Below are 19,881 nucleotides of genomic sequence, written 5' to 3'. Positions count from 1 at the left end.
TGGCTTGGATGGTTGAAAAAGGGGAGTAGGTGGCATAGGTGAAAATTGTCGAATTGGAAGCACATCGGGGGAGTCTAAGAAATGGGCTCAACAAAAAGTAAAATGAAGATGCTAGGAGAGGGATTGAAGGATAGACAGGTACATTTGGGGAGGGAGATTGTGTTACAAAGTGGAAGATCGGAAACCAAAGGGCTCAAAGATGTGTAGACTATTGAAATATGCTCAAAATTGGTAACAAATGGCTATATTTCAACGATTTCTCGCCACATAACTAATCCATGGGTGCACAATGGCCTTGACGCTTTGATTGTTGGTTTGCAACTAGTTGTGGAGTGTTGAAAACAGCGAATGAACACTTTAGCCTACCAAATCCTAAAAATGCTAACAACCATTTGAATCTCATTTTGCGGAGCATTTGCTAAGATAACTCTCTTGTATAGTCCCCACGTAGTCCCACATTATTCTTCTCATAAATAGAGGGATTTCTTGCGATGAAACTATGAGAATATTACTTTCTTCGTGACAAAATTGCCCAGAAAGTGCACTAGGGTTGTTGTATATGGAGTTACGAGGCTGCCCAATGGAATCTTCATGCTAAGAGAAAAAAAAATGGTTGTTGTCCATAGTCCATCTCTATGTTGTAAGCTCATTCCATGACCGAAATTTGGAATTCTTTGCAGTAAGAAAGATAAGAGTGCCTCTTGAAACTTGGGTTTCTCAAAAAATGAGAGAGAAGCAGTGCCAAATAGCAAGATAAGCTTTTTAAATGAGTAATCAGCTGCTTGTTAATCCTCATGTTTTTTATTAAGAGCTAATTAATGACTTAGTTGTTATTCATAAGTGAGTTACTCACTGGGTGAAACTTTAGCTTAGGGTCTGCTTAATTAACAACTCAAGTGCCCTAAGTGAGCTACTTACTGGGTAAAACTTTAAATGTAACTCAATTTCAAGGTGTAAACTTTGAATTTAATGAAAGTTTTACATTGCATCTTGTTTCTTTAGCCTTGAACATGTACCACATGGCCTGTACACTTATCCACCTCATGTCCCAATATGAAATCTTTCATTGTCAATTCAATGGTCACCATGCCAAGAGCTAGGGGTATCGGAATGAAAGTTCATTTTAATTAAAAAGCTTCATGAAGTTTAACTAAATTATGAAGTTTAGAAGTTCATTTCTCATTCTTGTGACAACAGAAATGCGTGCATATATTTTGGAGGAGGAAAAGCTTGAACGTGTATTGAGAGGTGTCAAAGTAGGAGATTTACAAGACTAACTGTACCCTGGAGTAAAGTAGCCTTATAGAGAAGGCCAGGGAAAAAGGATATTCTAGAGAGGAAAAAAGCATCCTGGCAAGTTTAACTATGTTCGTGTGCATCACTATCTTTGGTAATAAAATCCCTTAGGAGTGATGCAATGAATAAGAGTAGGCACTCATATATAGGGAAGTGCGAAGTCTAGTGGCCTATGATCAATCCATAAAGGGAAATAAGCTAATCTTTGTGAAAAGCTTTGAACTTCTCACAAGGCAAAGTCTTTGTGAAAAGATCTACAAGGTTGCCTTGTGTTGGCACATAGACAAGTGATTTGTGTTGTAGAGTGTCTCTCCTTGATATAATGATAATGCACCTCAATGTGCTTAGTACGAGCATGGAACATTGGGTTTCGTGGCAGATGCATTTGCCAATGTGGTCCGACCTATTAGTGAAGATTGTGGTAGCAGATGAATTTCCAACACCCAAATCAATGAAAAGATCTTTGAGTCAAACACACTTGACCATAGCTGTGAAAGTTACCTTGTACTTAGCTTCACAATCATTTGTGGGTACATGAGTGTTGTAATATCCAATCCAATGATAATTCCCAAAAGCATGTAAATCTAGTGGTAGTGATCTCCCGTTGGGATAAAATTGCCTAGGGTGCCAACTATCACTCAAATAGCGAAACATATACTTTAGTGCTACCAATGCATGCTGGTTGGGCTATACATAAGCTTGCTCATTTGTGAGATGGCCTCTAAACAATAGCAGGTCTCATAATGCATATATATGTTAGCCTGCTCTTATTCAGTCTCAGTCTGTCATCTCCTGGTTGTGAGCTCCTGTCAGAGTCTAACAGGAGACAGAGGAGCTCTGTCAGTGTGTTTTTAGGCTGCTTTAGTCAGCATGCAGCCTTGGGCATTTTACAGCCCAATCTGGGCTGTTTCTGGGCTGACTGCCCATTATTTTGGGCAGTCGGACCAGATCTGGCCATAGTCGGCCAGATCTGGCTGGTCGGCCAAATCTGGCCAGGTCGGCCAGTTTGCTGGCTGGGGGCTATTTATAGCAGCCCCCCCAGTCAGTCCAGCATTCACTCTCTGCAGGTACAGCACTGCTTCCTCCGTCTCCGTCTCCGGCATTGGTGCTGCCTCTGCGTCCAGTCTGTCCTGGTTCCCTCACTGACGCTCCGAGCTGCGTGCAGGGACTGTTCTGTCCATTCCAGTGTATTCAGCATTCATCTCAGTCAGTGCAGACTTTCTTCCTTCATTCTCTGCTTCCTCTCTCCTCTCCTCTGTGTTCGTGTTCTTCTTTCGTTGCGCACTCTCACATGGTATCATCGCCTGATTGAGAGCACGGAGGACGAGAGAAATACCTTACCGCTGCTGCCCACAGTTCCACAACAGCCAGGCGATTGCTTCAGGCGGCTGCCAACAGGTCCATCCCAGCCAGGCGACTGCATCAGGAGGCTGTACAGTTTGCGTTTGCTGTACACAGGGGCTGCCACATCATCCAGTGACGCAGCAACCCTGCGTTTGCTGCCAGGCAACCTCTTCTGCTGCAAGGCGACCTTCCTACAGCCTGCGTTTTGCTGCTCTGCAGGTCGCTTCTACCCCCGGCTGCTCCTTTCCTGCAGGCGACCTCTGTCTGGGCTTGTTCCCGGTGCTGGTGGTCTCGATTCTGGTGTTCGACATCAGATCTATTTGCGTTTTGCAGATCCAGGTGTTTGTAGGCACTCTCTGCCTGCGTCTTGGTGGTTGGTGACCACATTGCTGGTCCTATTTCGTTAGCGGCACAACTTTCTTTGGTATTTTGCAGATTGGAAGATGTCTTACCAGTTTTCAGGCTTTGAAGACTCAGAGGATGAGCTTCTTTCTTATCATTCCTCTGAGCGGAGGTGGGACTATCGTGAAGTTCGACATCGGGAAGACCCTCCTCGCACTCGTCCTTCTTCAGTCCATGCATCTCAGAGGGTTCCATCTACTGCGAAGGTTTCTTCAGTGAAGACTGCATCAGATGTGTGGATGCCTTCCTTGATTCCCTCTATCCAGGTGCCGATTCTCCCTTCCTTTCCGAAGGAAGACAAGTTGGATGGTTCCAACTATTCCCTATGGTCATGCAAGGTGGCTTGCATCCTTGATACCTTTGATCTTTGGGAGCTTGTTTCTTCGCCCATCGACCGACCCCCCGTGAATTCGTCCGATGGCACCTCTATGGACCGTGCAGCCTTATGGGATAGGCTCAACTCTCAAGCCCGTTCCTTTCTTTTTATGAGTCTCCATGATTCTGTTCTTGTACATGTTCATAGGTTAAAGACCGCGGCGGAAGTATGGACAAAGCTTGCGTCTTTGTATCAGCACAAGACATTTGCCCACAAGATTTCCCTGGAGAAGAAGTTGCGGATGCTCAGTCTTGATGGTTCTTCTTCCATGAAGGAGCACATCACGAAGATGGAGGATATGCGAGGCGAGCTAGCCTCTCTTGGTCGTCTGATATCGTCTGAGGATATGGCGATGATTCTGTTGACTCAGTTGCTATCACCCCGTTATGATGTCTTCTACACCAGCCTCATCACTTCGAGGACCCGTGAGACTCTCCTATGGGAGGAGCTTTCCCCGCTTGTCTTGGAGCATGACGAGCGACTCAAAGAGGTGGGAGCCAGTGGCTCCACCAAGGCATTTACGGCTTCCATAGGTGGTGGCAAGAAGAAGAAACAAAAGAAGGAGAAGGCCAAGGACAAGAAGGAGGAGGACAAGAAGGATGCGAAGGAGAAGAAGCCCAAGTGTCCCCATTGTGGGAAGGGCACTCATCCCGAGGAGAAGTGTTGGCAGAAGTATCCCCATTTGAAGCCTAAGGAGAAGGACTCGAAGGCGGCCCCCGCCACAACAGAATTTGCGTTTGTGCATCTCTTTGTTGAGGAAGACACTGCCCTAGCTTTTACCACACAGGAGAAGCCTTGGCTCGTCGACAGTGGGGCATCTTCACATATGACCTTCCGTCAGGATTGGCTTCAGGATCATCGTTCCAGAGGGGGTACAGTCACCATTGGTGACAATTCTACGGTTCCTGTTCATGGAGTGGGGACTTTACCTATGTTTTCTGACAGGCGGTCTTCCTCCGCCAAAGTTCTCTATGTGCCTGATTTGGGTTTTAACCTATTATCTGTGCATGGTCTTACTCAGTTAGGTACCCGAGTCATTTTTACTCAGGATGTAGTCACAGTGGAGGATGCTTCTACAGGTGATGCTCTTTGGACAGGTACACAGGAGGGTGGGCTTTATACGCTCACAGCCTTGGCTGCGCGGACTTCCCATGAGCTTGGGCTGCTCTGGCATGCTCGGTATTAGATGCATATGTGGAGAGGAATACCATCCTGAGGGAGAAGGGGAGGAAACTGGTGGAAGAAGCCATACAAAGGTTAAGAGCTAACCCTATGCCTCCCAGTTTTCATGCGGAGCTCATACTCTGGGAGAGACAGGAACAGGAGAAGCAACTCTTCACCTTCAACTTCCTCATCCCCAATGCCCTGTGCAGAGTTCTTCCCACCCAAATAGTGGATGAGGTGATCAATGTCGGAAGCCGACTAAGCCAATAGTGGCTAAAGAAAAGAGAAAAGAATCCCACCCTTTGGGGCACCAAGGATGCAGAATACTGGCAGAATAAAGTTTTTGAAGTGCCTCAGTCCGTGCCCCGATATGAGTACCAACCACTGTGGCGAAGGCGCATCTGCGATGATGAAGTATTTCGGCTATTCCCACTTCGGACCGACCTAAATCAGGGTCTTCCTAGTGGTCAAACTCCTAGAACGACTAGCGTTGAACCCCAGGCGAACTACTTTACGCAGAAACGTCAGGGTCAAAGCGGATTCATGCTGCACTTAGTTCAAGGAGAATGGGAAATGAGAGGGTTGCAAAGCTCGACCTCTCTACCCATAAGGCATAGTCCCATTCCATTCCCCTAAAACAACATAAATCAGGTTTTAGTAACCTAGATTCTAGGTCAACTTTCCTTGCTGTTCGTTTCCTTCGAGCAAACCTGTTGTCCATTTCGTTTGAGAAAAGTTCTTGGCCTACCAGGACCACCCATCCGTAAGACGGACCCATGGCCACATCCAGCACACTTTCCTCAGGGTTGCTTTAGTTGTCTAATTACCTACCATATTTAGTTGGACATGCTTCAAGCAGCTTCCTTAATTAGCCAGTTAGACACTCGTTCCTTCACATAATCTTAGCACTTGACATAGAAAAATAGTGCCAAATAGGTTCCTTTTTAACAGGTTATCTTACTTATCTTTGGAATACATCCATAAAATCCAGCCCGTAGGATAATCCATAATCCGCCCGAAGGCTATCCATAATCCACCCTATGGTCATTTGAACCTCGATTCTCTTCGCCGGGCTTCTAGGAGGAAGATGGTGGAGGGACTTCCTGATTTCCCTCCTCTTTACACTTTGTGCCCTAGCTGCTTGAGGGGCAAGCAGCACCGGCAGCCTCACCCGCAGGTTGCTTCTAGGCGGGCTTCTTCTCCGCTTGAGTTGGTACATATCGACCTTTGCGGACCTATGGGCACGGCCTCCCTTGGGAAGGCCAAGTATTTGATGCTGATTGTGGACGACTTTAGTCGTTATGTGTGGCCTTATTTCTTGGAGTACAAGAGCGAGGCATACTCCCGTTTTTGTGAGTGGCAGGTGTTTGTGGAGACCCAAACAACTTCCAAGGTTCGTGGTGTTCGAGCTGATCACGGTGGAGAGTTCACTTCTCACCTTTTCTCTCAGTTTTGCAGGGATCATGGTATTCGGGTGGAGTATTCCCATCCGAACACACCATCAGAGAATGGTGTGGTGGAGCGTGCGAATCGGACCATGATTGAGATGGCCCGATTTATGCTGGAGCATAGGAGTCTTCCTCATTTCCTTTGGGGTGAGGCGGTGGCTACAGCGGTGCATATACGCAACCGCTTTCCGACTTCGGCATTACAGGACATGACTCCGTATGAGGCTTTCTTTGGGAAGAAGCCTTCCGTGTCCCATTTTCGCATCTTTGGGTGCGATGCTTTTGTCCATGTGGACAAGAAGAAGAGGAAGACGAAGTTTGACTCTAAGTCAAGACGGCTTATCTTCGTTGGTTATAGTACGACCACGAAGGGATATCGGCTCTTCCACCCGACGACGCGGCAGGTTGAGGTGAGCAGAGATGTGATCTTTGATGAGGCTTCGGCCTCTGAGGATCCGATTGATGGTTCTATTTCAGATGTTTCTTCATCATTGACGGATCCCCCCCCCCCCCCCCCCCCCCCCCCTTCTCTTCCTTCACTTCCTTCTAGGATGCCTCTTAGCACCCCCCCTATTCCTCCTCCTTCGGCTTCCCTCTCCCCTTTGGTGGATGTGCCTTCGTCTACTACGAGCTCTTCTACCGCCTCTTCGGGATCTTCACGGGATATACAGCCTTCTTCAGATACGGAGGATCTACCTTCCCTCGGTGAGGGGGAGTCCCTCTCCGATTTGGGTGCTTTACAGGTTCCGGAGATCCCCCGGTCTCCCTCACAGCAGCAGGAGTCTTTCAGGATTCCTTTATGGTATCGCCGGCTCATGCAGGATTCAGGTGTTACTCACTTTTCTGCTTCTTCTACAGGTCCACATCGTTCAGCCCGTTTACAGGCCCAGCGGGACAGTTCACTATGTGTGAACTATGCTCTTATGTCACAGATTCTTCAGGATTCCGAGCCTTCCACTGTGGAGGAGGCTCTTGCACAGGATATTTGGAGACAGGCTATGCAGGCCGAGCTCGACTCCATCGAGCGAAATCATACGTGGGAGCTTGTACTGCGTCCCGCGAAACGGAAGGTGATTGGTGTGAAATAGGTCTTTAAGACCAAATATCTTGCAGATGGCTCCTTGGACAAGCACAAAGCTAGGCTTGTTGCCAAGGGTTTTGCCCAGCGTGCAGGGTTGGATTACTTTGAGACTTTTGCTCCTACAGCTAGGATGTCTACCATCCGAGTGCTTTTGGCTCTTGCTGCTCACCACCGTTGGCCTGTCTATCAGATGGACGTCAAGTCTGCTTTTTTGAATGGCGTTCTTGAGGAGGAGATTTATGTTTCACAGCCTCCTGGTTTTCTTGTGCAGGGGAAGGAGGATCATGTCTACAGGCTGCGGAAGGCTCTTTATGGCCTAAAGCAGGCTCCTCGTGCTTGGTACCAGCGGATTGACCGCTTCTTTCTACAGAGTGGCTTTGCACGCTCCGCTTATGATCCCAACCTCTACTTACGGGTTGTGGATTCTCTTTCGGTGTTCCTCATCTTGTATGTGGATGATCTTATCATTACAGGGAGCGACACTCAGCAGGTGGAGCATACACGGTCCATTCTACAGCAGGAGTTTGACATGACGGATCTAGGGATCCTTCACTTCTTTCTAGGTCTGGAGATCTATCAGATGGCACAGGGCATTTTTATCTCGCAGCACAGGTACATCTCCGAGCTTCTTTCGGAGTTTGATATGGCTGAGTGTCGGCCTATTTCATGCCCTATGGACCTGAGTCCAAGCTTTTGACAGCTGGAGTTCCTCTTACCGATCCCACCCGTTACAGGTGCCTTGTCGGCTCTCTTATCTGGCTGCTTCACACTCGGCCGGATATCTCTTTTGTGGTGGCTTTATTGTCTTCCTTTATGCAGGCTCCTACCCAGGATCACTGGCAGGCGGCCTTGCGGGCTCTTCGCTATTTGCAGGGGACTCGATCCTTTGGGATCATGTATGGAGATGGGATTACCCTTTCTGGATGGAGTGATTCTGATTGGGCAGGTGATGTGGATTCGCGACGATCCACTACAGGTTATGCTTTCACCCTTGGATCTGGTGCTGTCTCTTGGAGCAGCAAGAAGCAGCCTACTGTGGCACTTTCTTCTACAGAGGCTGAGTATCGGGCCCTATGTTCGACCGCTATGGAGGTAGTTTGGCTTCGTCGCTTACTCGCGGAGATTGGCTTTTCCCAGACCGGACCTACAGAGCTGCGCGTGGATAACCAGAGTTCTCTTGCTCTGGCCAAGAACCCGGTGTTTCATGCTTGTACGAAGCACATTGAGGTTCAGTATCACTATGTTCGAGAGCTTATCCTGCTCTTATTCAGTCTCAGTCTGTCATCTCCTGGTTGTGAGCTCCTGTCAGAGTCTGACAGGAGACAGAGGAGCTCTGTCAGTGTGTTTTTAGGCATGCTTTAGTCAGCATGCAGCCTTGGGCATTTTACAGCCCAATCTGGGCTGTTTCTGGGCTGACTGCCCATTATTTTGGGCAGTCGGACCAGATCTGGCCATAGTCTGCCAGATCTGGCTGGTCGGCCAAATCTGGCCAGGTCGGCCAGTTTGCTGGCTGGGGGCTATTTATAGCAGCCCCCCCAGTCAGTCCAGCATTCACTCTCTGCAGGTACAGCACTGCTTCCTCCGTCTCCGTCTCCGGCATTGGTGCTGCCTCTGCTTCCAGTCTGTCCTGGTTCCCTCACTGACGCTCCGAGCTGCGTGCAGGGACTGTTCTGTCCATTCCAGTGTATTCAGCATTCATCTCAGTCAGTGCAGACTTTCTTCCTTCATTCTCTGCTTCCTCTCTCCTCTCCTCTGTGTTCGTGTTCTTCTTTCGCTGCGCACTCTCACAATATAATCAAGCATCTAATACCCTATTAATAGGAAAAGCCATCAAAGTAGTCTTTGGTATTATAAAGGCTCAACTTCGAACTTATCTCCATCAGAGTAGCAATAGGCTTGCAATCCTCAAGATCAAATCTTTGTTATAATGTCTCAACATACTTTGTCCGATAGAAAGTGATACCCCTATTAGAGTGCTTGAAGTGAATGCCTAAATAATGATGCATAGGCCTAAATTTGATACGCCAAAAGTCAAATTTCTCTCAGCCTTAAAATAAACAAGATATATCTCACTAGGATTAGCGAGTAGAATATCATTGATATGAATCACAATGATTTTAGAGGCATATCATGCTCGTGTGTGATATATAAGGCGCTCTCAGTTGGACTATTTTGAAAATCATGTGTATTCAAGTATGTATGTATTTTCTCATATGAAGCCCAAGGTGCTTGCTTTAAACCATATCTACACACTTTCTAGAAATGCATAAGGCTCTTTAGATATATACTCCCTCCTTTGACCAAAACGGAATGTCCACTGTAGATCCTGATAGATTTTTAGCTATACATACAAACTGTTTTAAGCACAAAAATTCATTGGACTTGGCTTTCAAAGAATATACCCATGCATACTTGGAGTAATCATCAATGAAAGACTAAAGTCACGAAGTCTAGATAATTGCCTTGACAATTAAGCCAATTTTGACAAGTGCATAAATTGATAACTAATTCTTTTTTATCTCTAGCTCAAAGAAAATATCTGAGAGTGCAAAAGTACCAGTAGTAGCATTCAACACAATCTCGTTAACTTCTTTAATAGGATAAGAGGAGTTATCGGTACACGTGATAGTCTTACTCTTAGGGGTAGACTCAACAAAAGCGGAGAAATTGCGTTGTGAAGTAATATGCTCAATGGCACTGTTGTTAAAATTCCAATCATTTGAAACCACAACATACATGCAAGAATCATGTAGAAAAGAATCATAAGTTATAATTTAATTGTATACTAAACAATCTTATGATGAGGATGTGAAAATTTGATGCTTTGCTTTGCATTTGATTAAGCGTTAATCAAATGTGTAAATGTGAGTTTCACATGTAATGTGCTAGTTTATTATTTCACAATGATGGGCACAGGACTTTGAGAAATCAGTGGGTGTCAAAGGCAAAAGTTGTAATAAGTTATACTTGAGAGGTACTAGGTGGTACTTGGTGTCAGATTTTGGTGTAGAATATTTTATTGGGCATTAACGTTAAGGGTGACATTAGGAAGTAGGCATTAATTAATTTAATAATGCTAGTTCAAGGGCTCATAAATGCTCAAGATTGCTTGGATGACAAATTCGCCTAGCCAATCTGATTGTTAGCTGGTATAGTTATTTTTTTGAGCTAGTAGGTGCCACGTGGCAGTGCGCAGCATTTTTGCTGGAGATTTTGCACAGTCAGCCAGTGTTTTAAATGGTAAAATGGGTTACTTGCTATTTTTATTCGTTTTTTGGGCTATTTATGCCCAATCCCTTCTCGGTCTTTGGCACTTGTCTTTTTTAGGTGTAGGTGGAGAGATATAGCCAGCATATGTATACACTGCCCTTGTACATGTCTGCCTTCTTCATTTCAGCGTTCATTCACTGTAGATTTCTGATTTTCTACTGTCTTTTTCTCTTTGCCTCCTCTCTCCGTATCCATTTGTTTTCAATTTGGGCATACCCTTCCACATTCACCGTGCTTTGAGATGGTATCAAAGTAGCATCAAAGGGCTGATTGATCATGGGCAGATCTGAAGGGGAGATTTCAACGCTGCGCTTTCAATGTTTGAGGGGGAGTAGGAGGGCTGCACATTAACACAAGGTTGAGATGAACAAGTGAAGCACGGGAAGGAGCAAAGTTGCTGTTTTTTTGCACATTTTTAGTGTTTATGAAGGAGAATAGGCTGCGTTTTCAGCTTTTTGGTGTAGATTTTTTGCGTTTTCATTATCTTCGGCTGTTGAAACAAGTTCAGGAGGAGCAAAGGAAGCCCTAGCAGGGTGTGTGTTGGGAGTTAGAGGGAATTGTGTTTATTGTGCAAGTTATTTAGGTGACAATGTCTTCCGAGCTTGATGTGGACCATAAGGGCCTTGTGTTACCGGCTCTTCCTTCCAATTAGAAGCTCAACGGGAGGAATTATTGCATCCTGTGGGTAATGATGCTTGCCATGTTGGAGCCCTATGATTTGGCGGAGCTTATGACTGAGGCATAAACCATCCTACAGTCCGTGATATCTCCAAGCCTTCTGCTTGTGAGAAAGTTGAGTTAGCGAAGGTACAAGAACATTGAGACAAATTTAATGTGCGCATCCGATTGTTCCTATTTCTCTCTTGCGCTTGGGCCGTGATAGCTCACATCAAGAAAAAAAGGACGAGAAGACCAAACAAGATAAAGCCAACGAGTCTACTTGTCACATTTGTGGCAAGACAGGATATTGGAAGAAGGACTACTCCAACAAGGACAAGAAGGACACCAAGGAGAAGAAAACTACGAAGGACTTGAGAGCGGTGGGTGCTCCTTCATTGGCCGCCATCCTCTATTTGGAGGTGATTAAGGATGCTCCTCTGGTAGCCTTTGATGCACGATGATGGCCCTACTCTCTCGTGAGTCGATTGTGAATAGTGGCGCTTCCTACCACATGACTCCTTTGACAGATGGTATTGCTTGTATGTTTTTGATGCATGTGCAAATTCTCATTGGTGATGGCTCTTTAGTCTTTCCTCATCAAAGGCAAAGGTGATATGCAACTAAGTTTGGATGGGCAAGGTTGTGTTTTTGGCTCTATAGTCGAGTTTGATAAGGACTCCTTTCAAGTTTTTGATGGAGATTCTTGAACAGGTTCTCTGTGCAGGATGCAAGGAGAATGGAGTCTACAAGATGCGGATTTCATGAGCCTTTACTTCTCTTCTTCTTTCTTTATAGACTGAGATTGAGCTACGACATGTTGGATTCGGCCACTTGAACTACGAGTGCCGTGGGAAGGTAGATCGTGGTCAACTTGTGTGTGGATTGCTAGAGATTGGGGTGAGCCATTCACCCGGAGTTTACCGATATGAACGCATCTTAGGAGAATCGCATATTAGAGCCGAAGAATGAGAGTGTGATTGAGATGGCGCGGACTATGATGCAGCATTGGCATGCACCCCAATGTTTAAGGGTTGAAGCAATGGCCATTGCTGTACACATCCTAAATCAATCCCCTACCTCGATTGTGGTTGGTCTGACACTTGTTGGAGGCTTACTTTGGTCAGATGCTAGATGTATCATATTTTAGGGTATTCGTGTGATGCTTATGTTCACATCTCGAAGAAATAGAGGGATAAGATTGAGTCGGCTTTTAAAAGATAGATATTCGTGGGTTATAGTTTGCATTCATAGGGACACAGGATTTATGATCTTGTTTCATGGGAGGTAAACACGAGTCGAGATGTTCGATTGATGGAGTTTCCAATTCTAGAGGGGGGGTGTCGACCATTCCGTTCTTGGAGATCGAGATAATAGTTGGGCACCCAAGCCAATGTCTCTTGAGGTTCCAGGGAAGGGGGGTGTTGACTATTCCATTCTTGGAGATTTGGGTAATGGTTGGGCACCCAAGCCAATGCCTCTTGAGGTTCCATCATTAGTGGAGGAAGAGATTGCTTCACCATCGGCTTCACCAGTTGTTGTGAGAGAGTGGTGAGGGGAGTAAGGCAAAATCATGGGTGAGAAACTTTAAGTACGAAAATTTGTAAGAATTTGTTTGGTTGAGATCTTGACAAGCATAATGGACTTGTTCTCAATGTTCTCTTTGATATAGTGACAAAGCACATGGAAGATCGGATTTTGGCCAATTTGATTAACACTCATAGAATCCGAATGCAGTGTAAGAACCACATCAGTAATATCAAGGTTTGCCACCAGACGGCCTAACCAGAGAGCATTCTTGCAAGCCTTAGTGCCTGCAACATACTCTGCCTTTGTAGCAGAGAGGTCCATGCATTTCTACACCTTGGACATTTAAGAAACACCTCCTCTAGCAAAGGTGAAGACATAGCCAGAGGTGGACTTTTTACTGTCTGCATGTCTTACATAATTAGAGTTAGAGTACTCTACGATTCTTGTGTCTTGGCCACCATAACGTATGCACATATCTGTAGTGCCCTTAAGGTCCCTCACGATACAATGCTGCTTGCTAGATGTAGTCATATAGCATGCCACAGCTCCCAATGCAAGTTAAAATAACAGGTATGCTTTAATGCCATGTCAAAATAACAAGTATACTCTGATACCATGTCAAAATAAGCGACAGTGCAGAGAGTGAGTAGGGTTTACGGGGAGGAGCACAAAGTGAACATTGAGGGAGAAGAGAAATTTAGAAACACAAGAAGAACTCGATGAGGATGCACTAAATCATGCTATGAGAAGAAAAGCTCATATAGCGGAGTCGATGCTCAAAAGATAGCTGCACTCTCCTGTTTGAATTAGGCAGCAGCACTTGTGGGAAATCTTCACAGTGAAGGGAGTAAACTGCAGTCCTCTGGGCAGTGGGCTATGGAAGTAATCATTGGAATGTGAAGGACAGTCGTTGAGGGAGCGAAACTACAGTTCTCTAATGCCGTCGGAGATGTGAATGAAGCATACAACACAATAATAGGAGGGAAATGACAAAACAAGCTCATTATAACATCCTAGATAGATAAGGCAATGAAAATACCAATACAAATTTATTAAAAATCACAATGTGTATGGGCAGCCAATAAGGATCGTTTGTGGGGTGGATATACGAACCCATATGGTGAACAAATGATAGTTAGGGGATTATATTAGGTATGAGTATCATAGCATGTCCACGATTATGCATGAGTCTAACCAACTTCTGATCCGTAAAAGGGCATTTCAATTGATTATTTAATAAAATAAATATTCAAGATGGTGGAGGGAAGCTAACTATATGGGGGCATTCAAGATGGTGGCTATGTCAAACATCTCTCATGAAGTTAGAGCAGCCGTGGAGTAGGGCATCACGAGTCATGTTGAAAGTGCCAGTTATTAGGGCCTTGCATATTTGTGAAAAGGACATAGAGAATCTTAGGTAAAAGGGAAATGCAAAGGTAGGAAGTAGATGCCAAAGTTAATAGCAGTGACACAATTTACTGGTATTGCTAGGGTAGCATCAATGTGTGGAGCAGTTGAGAAGAAACAAGACAAAATAGAAAAGGCCATGCACCAACACAATGAGAGTAGCAGCTATTATAACTGCAAATCGTAGGAGTAGGTGCGTTGCAAGCAAGGAGTAGCGCCGACCGAGTGGGTTTAGGGGGGTTACCTCAGGCATCATGATGAGCGACAAAGGTCGGGTATCCCCAAAAGGGATTCTAAGGTATTAAGATGTTAGTATATAATGTGAGGAAAGGAGTAGCGCCGACCGAGTGGGTTTAGGGGGGTTACCTCAGGCATCATGATGAGCGACAAAGGTCGGGTATCCCCAAAAGGGATTCTAAGGTATTAAGATGTTAGTATATAATGTGAGGAAAGGGTAGGAATATAGGGCGAAGATTATGGTTAGGAGAAATAAGGGATAGAGGGTTAGTATATAATGTAAGGAAAGGCTACGTTTAGCGTTAGGGAAAATAATGGATAGTGGGTGAGGGTCAAGGGTTACTAAGGGTAACATTATTTAATGTGAGTCAAAGTGAGAGAGCACCTAAGGGTCGTGTAGGCAAGACATGAATAGTGCATTGTTTTTCCTACATATAGAGATTAAGTGTGTGAGTAAGTGCTTTAGAATGTTTTGGACTAAGGTACCACATGAAAAAAATGTTTAATTAAAATTTGTTTGTATGTACATGATAGTAAATGTGTGATCCAATATAAGTAATCAATAGTAGTCAGAGAATTCAAGATACATAAGCTAATAGGAGCCATTAGGTGGAGTTTCTTGAGGGTAGGGGAAGCTTTGAAGAAGAATCCAAGAGTGCGAGCTGTTGGAAATGCAATCCACACTTGCTAGAGAAAACTAGCTCACTATGAGTGCAGTGGTAATGTATTGAGAGTAGGTGAAAAGCACAGTGTTTAACACTGAAAGCTCTATGGTAGAGCTTGCAAGCTCATTTAAATCATCCCACTCCTCTTGATCCATGGTTTCTGATTTTACTCATTTTGTGTTGATGGGCTTCACTTGTTTCTTCTGCACCAAAGTTGTGTGCACCTTCAAGCTTTTTAATGTGCAAAAGATTGCTGCTATCATTGCTGTCAGCCATGATTTATAGCTCAAAGGTGACTCAAAGGTCAACAAATGTGAGCCTAGATGTCACACAAAGGACCAAGGTACAAAGTAAGTACCAACCTGCAATGAAAGTTAAAGTAATTGCACAAATTTCAGATCTGCAAATTAATATTCAGATGTACAAAATGTGTGCTACAACACACCACAAGCAAGTGTAGCTGTATCATGGGCCAATACATCAGTTACATGAGAAAGCCCCAAAATTTAGCTGCAATTTGTGCTCCAAATGCATTCATGGTCACCAACTTGATTGACTCTCATGGTCAAAACCCCCAAAATTTCTCTCCTCAAACAGCTCAAATGACATCAAACATAACTCGCGAATGGATTGCACAAGCCAAATTTGCCAAAATTTCACAAATTTTGCAAAAGTCCCAAATTTATCCGGGGTTCTATGTACTCAATTTGCATAGAAACTGCATTGCAAGTACATATCAAGACTAGATTTGACCCAAGTTTTGCAAATTTTAGCAAAAGCTCTGAATTGTACAGGCTCGAATGTGTCAAAATTTTAGCAAAAACCCCAAATTGTAAAGGGTCCAATGTGTCAAAATTCAAAGAATTGCACCTGTCCCATTGTAGTTTCTGCACATGTGTGAAAAGCCTCAATGTTTGAGACCGAGTGTAAAAAAAAATGCTGAAAGCTTACTCCGAGGAGTAAAATCTCTCGGGTATGCCAAAATTCCCAAATTCTGGGGTTGAAAGTATGCGCAATCTCTGAGATTTGTTTGACTATGCTTGTGTGCGTACGAAGGCTCGCAAATTTTAAACAAAGGATAAACCTTTGTTAAAAAAAAAAGATTTCCTTAAGGAAAAGAAAGGGTGTGACGGGTGATGGCTGATTGCCTGTCCTCGTCGGATCTCGTGTCCACGTTGACCTGCCGTGCAGTGACTTGTTCCGCGCTTGCCCGCGACTTGTGGCTTGCTCGTTCACGACTTGCCACACTACCACCTGGACGATTTGCTGCACTGCTTGTCGAGGGTCTGTTTGGCTTGCACTCACTTATCTTCTATGTTGGCTATTGCACACTTGACCAGTACTGAGGGCTTGCAACTTGACTTTGACCTACGACCTTCAACAATGCAACCTTCATATCTAATACTAGTTTGTGGTGGTTGAGGAACAATGAATGTTCAATGTTAGGCAATGTTGATTGCGGAGAGAGAGAGAGAGAGAGAGAGAGAGAGAGAGAGAGAGAGAGAGAGAGAGAGAGAGAGAGAGAGAGAGAGAGAGAGAGAGAGAGAGAGAGAGAGAGAGAGAGAGAGAGAGAGAGAGAGAGAGAGAGAGAGAGAGAGAGAGAGAGAGAGTGGGAAGATCGCGATGGCGGGGAGAAGGCTCGCGACGGCGTCGCCTGATTCTGTCGCCCTACTGACGGTCGTCTGACCGTCGCGTTTCGCTGTTTCGCCCCCTGCGTCAGCCTGCGCCCGTCTGGCCCGTCGGGCGCCTGCTCGCCAGCAGTCGCCATCGTCCGTCTGGTTGGCGCCCGTTCGCCCGCCCTGTGCGTAGGGTTTCTGCCCGCGCCCGACCCCTGCCATGCGCCGTTGCTGCCTCGCCCGTCCTGCAGACGGACCTTAGCCCTGTTGACCATCGCCGCCCCTACCTTCGTTCGTCGCCTGTCCAGACCTGACGTCCTCTGCCCCCCCTGTGGTTCGCCCTCTTGCACGTGCACTGTCAGAGTTGTGCCCTGTCACTCGCGATATTGGGACAGGCTACGCCTGAAGCCGCTGCTCCAGTGCCTGTCCTGTTCTGCCTGAGAAGGCGCAAGAGAGAGAGCGAGAGAAAGAGAGACGCTGCCCTCGCCCGCCAGACTTTTAACGCCTGCAACCTGTCCGTGTGACGTCCTGTGGGTCGTCCTCAGCTATGTGCGCAACCAGCTTATAGGGGTGCAGCCTTCTAACACAGCTGACACTGATTTGCACTGTCAGTCAGTCTTTCTTCGAGATCAGCTCGTCGTACACGATGGCTGGTTTGGTTCTGGATTTCATAGACCAAATGGTGGCAGCACTTGGCCCGGACTCTGATGCTGAGGAACCGGAGGATATGGTTCCGTGCCCTGAAGAATTGCCCCCGGGTCCTGACATCCAGCCTGCGGGTAAACGTACCAAGCATACCCCGGCAGAGATAGGTGTTATTCCGGATCGTTCCTATGCGCAGGTTGCTTCGGATTCTGTGGACTCTCAGGAGGTGGACTGGGAGCATCTGTTGGAATTTGCCAACACTCTGCTTGGTGAATATGCTCAACATAATCAGGAAGCCTTCTCTGACTCTGCTCCAGACGATGTTCTGGAAGCTACCGTCGACCCAAAAACTGTCCTGCGCTCCTTTTCGGTATTTTATGATCGCGCGTTGATACTCTTCTTCACTGGTCGCATCCCGCTGCTTTCCCGTATTCGCCAATGGCTGCAGAGTCTGCTACAAGGGGAATGTGTTGAAGAGATTTTTGTTGGATCCCGCGGTTTTTTTGAGGTCCTCTTGAAAACAGAGACGCACCGTACTGCTCTCCTGTCTAAACTGCCTTTGTTTTTTGATCGTCGGTTGGTTCATGTGGTTCCCTGGCGCCCGATGGTAGATTTCCAGCGTCTCCTGCAACGTGAATGCCCTGTGTGGGTAGAAGTGGAAAATTGTCCGGCTGTTTATTGGCCGCTATTGAAGGATGCTATGGCTGCTGTGGGCACGGTTCTGGTCCCTCCCAGTCTCAGGGCTGTGAATCGCAACCGCTTGTGCATGTTATGGGATACTGCAAGGAAACGGCCTGCGTGGTTACGCCTCAATTGCTTTGGTATGCATCTGTTACACTTTCGTTTGAAATGGGGCAATTTTGCAGGCCATTGCTTTTCCTGTGGACAGTTGGGGCACTTTATGGCTGAGTGCCCAGAGCAACTATACGTTTCAGATACGGGTCATGTTGCTCCGCCCATGGAAGATATGGTGTGTGATGCTCCGTCGTTGGATACTATCCACCCGCCCCAAGTTCTGGCCAAAGGCAAACAACGGGTTTCGGGTCTGGATTCCCGTGCCACTGATTGGGTTGAAGTTCGTCCAAAAAAAGGCAACAGGATTGGTGCTGGCATGGAGAGTACTGTGCCTACTACCTAACAAGATTCCATGCGAACCTATATGCGCAGGAAGGAAATGATGTCTTCCGAGCGCTCTGCTCCTACTATGGTTTCTTCAGCTCCCCGTCATCAGCCCGCCAGGAAAATGTATTCGGATCGCCTAAAGGGTCCACCTGCCCAGCTGGCTTTTGATACAAGAGGCAACGTTATTACTCCGTGGGACCGTCGTTACCCACGTTCCAACCCCAAGCACGCAGATATGCCGTCTACTTCCAAATCTAGTCCTCAGAACTCTTTTGCGGTGTTGGCGGATTTCTTGGATGAGGGAGTCCTGGATATTCTCGCCGACAAAGTCAAATCGAGGCAAGCGGTGCCTCGTACCTGATTGTGTTTTGTATACACATGAAAATAGCCACGTGGAATGTGCGAGGAATTTGTTCTCGCCACAAGCAACATGCCATGTGGACTGCATTGTATGAGAATCAGTGGGATGTCCTGTGTGCTGTTGAGCACAAGAGTCATAGTGATGCCGGTAAAGTTGTGGATTGCCATGGCTTTCGTTTGTTCTATGCAGGAACACAGGCCATGCATTACTCGGGTGTGCTCATGATTGTGCATGCCAAATATCAGCCTGTTCTTGTCAAAAATGATGTTCATGGCCGCTTTCTGGTGGTTGAAATCTTATTCTAAGGGGAAATCCTATGGTTACTTGGCCTCTATGCTCCGAATGACTCGTTATCTCGCCGGGAGCTTTGGCAGACTTTGCAGACTTCCTTGTCACTTGGCAGACGAGGCTTCTTCATGGGAGATTTCAATATGTGTGTTGATTCTTCCCAGTCTACATCGGAACACTCGGTCATGGATGCGCCGGAAAGTCGTATGTGGCAAGAGTTGGCTCTTGCTGTTCTTAAGCAAGATCTTTGGTCCTGGCTACACTCGTCTTCTTCCGGCTTTACTTTCCATTCGGCCCAGTATGTCACAACATGGTCGCGGTTGGACCGTATATATATCATGCAGAATGATGATTTTCTGCCTGAGATGCTCGAAATAAAAGTGTTGCAGCAATATGTCTTGTCGGACCATTTCCCTCTGCAGTTCGAGTTGCTTGCACAACCCATTGCCCCTTTCAAGCAATTTCTGGAGAGATTCCCTTTGCGTTTCAACTCGTCCTACTTAAAGCATACAATTTTCCAGGGCTATATGCAGCAATTGCTTGACAGATTCCTCTTGGACTTTTCCTCTCAGGGCACTGCGTCATTCGAAAGATTGCTCTCTAACGTGCAGCGGGTTGCTCGGCAATTGGGATCTATCATGCTTCTCTTTGTCGGCGCCGTCGACAGGCAGCGGAGGACCTGCTGGTTTTGGTTCGCTCCCTGCTGGTGGACACTCCGGATGATGCATTTCTGCTTGCACTGGCCATGCGGGTGGCCGATCTTCTTAAAGAATTCCAGTTGAAATCGTATCAGCAGGCCAAATTGCAACATCTGACAGAGACTTTGCAAGATAGTGCATGTCAGACCCATAAGTTCTTTCGAGCTCTCCATGCCTCTCCTGCTCGAGAGAATATGACCAGACTCCAGGATACACAAGGCCACCTTATCCTGGATCCACAGACTATTGTGCATATGTGCAGGAATTATTTCCG

The 19,881-nt window shown here is 46.2% G+C and overlaps 1 protein-coding gene across 7 annotated transcripts in view; it reads left to right on the top strand.

The window, feature by feature from the left end:
- Nucleotides 1-19,881, top strand: part of LOC148030179 (uncharacterized) — a 159,257-nt gene that overhangs the window by 13,082 nt on the left and 126,294 nt on the right. The gene's annotated exons all lie outside the window — the stretch shown is intronic.

This window comes from Lygodium microphyllum, chromosome 10 (genome assembly GCF_053477565.2).
Source record: "Lygodium microphyllum isolate KBCC chromosome 10, Lygodium_microphyllum_v1.1.10, whole genome shotgun sequence".
NCBI lineage: Eukaryota > Viridiplantae > Streptophyta > Polypodiopsida > Schizaeales > Lygodiaceae > Lygodium > Lygodium microphyllum.
This window is presented reverse-complemented; position numbering and strand designations above follow the sequence as displayed.